The sequence below is a fragment of the Chrysochloris asiatica genome, unplaced genomic scaffold (assembly GCF_000296735.1).
Source record: "Chrysochloris asiatica unplaced genomic scaffold, ChrAsi1.0 scaffold00283, whole genome shotgun sequence".
NCBI classification, from domain to species: Eukaryota; Metazoa; Chordata; class Mammalia; order Afrosoricida; family Chrysochloridae; genus Chrysochloris; species Chrysochloris asiatica.
The window spans coordinates 3,499,969-3,503,214 of record NW_006408801.1 but is presented as its reverse complement, the minus strand read 5'-3'; positions in this window follow the sequence as shown (position 1 = coordinate 3,503,214).

Below are 3,246 nucleotides of genomic sequence, written 5' to 3'. Positions count from 1 at the left end.
ACTCATAGCAACCCTGTATAGGGTTTCTAAGGAGCCACTGGTAAGTTTGAACTGCCAACATTATAGTTCAAAGTATCCTGTGGTCCTGTGCTTATCCTACAGTGCCACACCAGGACTCCATATTATATCTAGGTCCCTTACAATGATTATGGAGTCCTGGTGTGGCACCTTAGGATAAACACTCAACCTCAAGTTTGGCTTGAACCATAAGATTGGTGGTTAAAATCATAAATCTTTCCTCAGAAACCCTATACAGGGTCATTATGAGTCAGAACTGACATGACAGCATTTAACGCACCATAATAATTATATCTCTTATATGGCAAGACAACTTCCTTACTGAATAATTCTGAAACTTTCTTACTAATCATGATGCCTTCAAAAAAGCCCAAAGAATTGTGTGTACTCTATCATCTTCCCCAACACAACCTTACCTAGACCCAACTTCAGGCCACTGCTCTCAACCTCTCAGAGGGCTGCAAAGGTGTGAGGCAACTACCCTCCCAGCAACTATCTGACAGCAGGATGTAAACTTCAACTCTGTATGCATGGCCAGATTCTAGTGAGATAAAATTATCCACAGTCTTCTGGTTGTTTCTAGGTACCATCGAGTCTGTTCTGACACATAGCAACTGTGTGCACAATAGAACCAAACACTGCCCAGTCTTGCACCATTCTCACAATTGTTGTTCTGCTTGAGCCTATATTGCTGCTGCCACTGGGTCAACTCATCTCATTGGGAATCTTCCTCTTTTTCACTGACCCTCCACTTTACCAAGCATAATGCCCTTCTCCAGGGACTCTTCCCTCCTGATTACATGTCGGAAGTATGAGAGACAAAGTCTTATTATCATAGTTTTTAAGGAGTACCCCAGCTGTACCTCTTCCAACACAGACCTGCTTGTTCTTGTAGCAATATTGTTTTTCAACACCACAATTCAAAAGCATCCATTCATCCTGGATTAAAGCTGGACTGCAAAGTCAGTTTGAACCACAAGGTCAGTGGTTCAAGTTCACCAGCTGCTCCTTGGAAACCATATACAGGGTTGCTTTTGGTCAGAACCGACTCAAAGGCACTTAACAACAACAACAACATCTTTTATTCATTATCCAACTTTCATGTACATATGACTTGATTGAAAATATCATTGCTTGGGTCAGGTACACCTGAGTTCTCAAAATGACATCTTTGCTTTTGAACACTTTAGAGAGGTCTTTTGAGGCAGATTTGCCTAGTGCAATGTGCCATTTGATTTCTTCACTGCTGCTGCCCTGAGTGTTGAATGTGGATGCAAGTAAAATGAAGTCTTTGCCAACTGCAATCTTTTCTCCATTTAATGTGGTCCAGTTGTGAAGATTTTGTTCTTTTTTACACTGAGGTGCAACCCCTACTGAAGGCTGTAGTCTTTGATCTTCATCATTAATAATTTAAGTCCTTTTAACTGTCAGCTAGCAAGATTGTATTATTTGCATATTGCAGATTGTTAATGACTTTTCGTCCAATGCTGATGTCACATTACTCTTGTAATCTAGCTTCTCAGATTATTTACTCAGTCTACAGACTGAATAATTATAGTGAAAGAATACAACTGGCACATGCCTTTCCTAATTAAAAACTAAAACAAAAACAAAATCAGTATCCCCTTGTTTTAACAACTTCCTCTTGGTCTATGTATGGGTTCCTCATGAGCATAGTTCATAGTTCTGGAATACCCATTCTTCTCAAAGTTATCAATAGCTTGTCATGATACATGCAGTTGAAAGCCTTTGCATAGTCAATAAAACACAGGCAAACATCTTTCTGGGTATTCTCTACTTTCAGCCAAGATCCACCTGACATCAGCAATGATATCCCTCATTCCAGGTCCTCTTAAGTGGAAATCCATTCTTGAATTGCAGACAGTTCTCTGTCTATGTACTACTGCATCTATTTTTGAATTATTTTTGGCAATTTTTTTCTTGCATGTAATATTAATGATATTGTTCGATGATTTCTGCATTCCATTGGGCTACCTCCTTTTGGAATAGGCACAAATATGGATTTCTTGCAATCAGTTGGTCAGGTAGCTGTCTTCCAAATTTCTTGGCATAGATGAGTGAGTGCCTCCAATTCTGCATCAGTTTATTGAAGGATTTCAATTTGTATTCCATCAATTCTTGTGGCCTTGTTTTTTTGCCAGAGTCTTCAGTGAAGCTTGGACTTCTTCCTTCTGTACCATCAGTTATTCTAGTGAGGCAAATTAACCCACGTTCTAGTGAAGTAAATTAATCCTATTCTGTGAAGTAAATGAATCCATATTCTAGTGAGGGGAGTTAATCCTGTTCAAGGCTCATAGAGACAATATCACTTTCTCCTTATTTTAGTTTCTCTCCCTGTGTTGGGACATATTTTCCTTTCTTCTTCCCGATGGGGTTCCTCTTACTGTTGTTCCTCTTATTATTACCTTATGTTTTCCTAGCATTACCTTCTGTTTCTCTTCCAGTTTGTCATTTTATTGTTTTACGAGTACCTCCTTTCTTGATACTTTGGTAAAGCTTCAATTGTCTATATGTTGATAATGTTTTAACTTTCATCAGAAGCCCAAAATGTTCTCTGGACCCCCAGATCCATTTATCTAGCTAAATAGTTGCCATCCAGTGAATATTCCCCACAACGACCCCCAAAGCCAACCAGTCCAAAACTCATCAATGACTATTGGAACTACATCAATTTCTTCCTCAATGCATGCCATCAATGTCCCAAGGCAAACACATTTTTTTCTCCAACACCAACATCCCCACCTCCCCTAGCAGCTTGGTTAACAATCTCAGTGTTCTCACTTGATTCTGTCCACCAGAGCCTTCATGTAAGTAGCTGCTTCATTCTGCTTTGAGTCCCGCAAGTGCCTCACCTGGTCTCCAAGTCAAAGTACATTGTATGCATGACATACAATGGGAATGCTCCTTAGAAGTGAGGATGGTGAGACTTTAGGTCACTTACTTTGCACGTGTCATATGGAAAGACTAATAACAAAATACAAGGAGACAACCTGTTTGGTAGAGGAGTCGGTAAAAGTGAGGGAAGCCCTTCTTGAAATGAATGTACACAGTAGCCACAAGAATGGACTCAAACCAAGAAAAAAATTCTGAAGATGGCACAGGACCGAACAATGGTCATGATGAGTTAGAGTCACCTGAACAGAAAATAAACACAACCACAAAGCGCACAGCCCCCTGCTGGACATCTCGAAGTCTTTCAGTGTTACA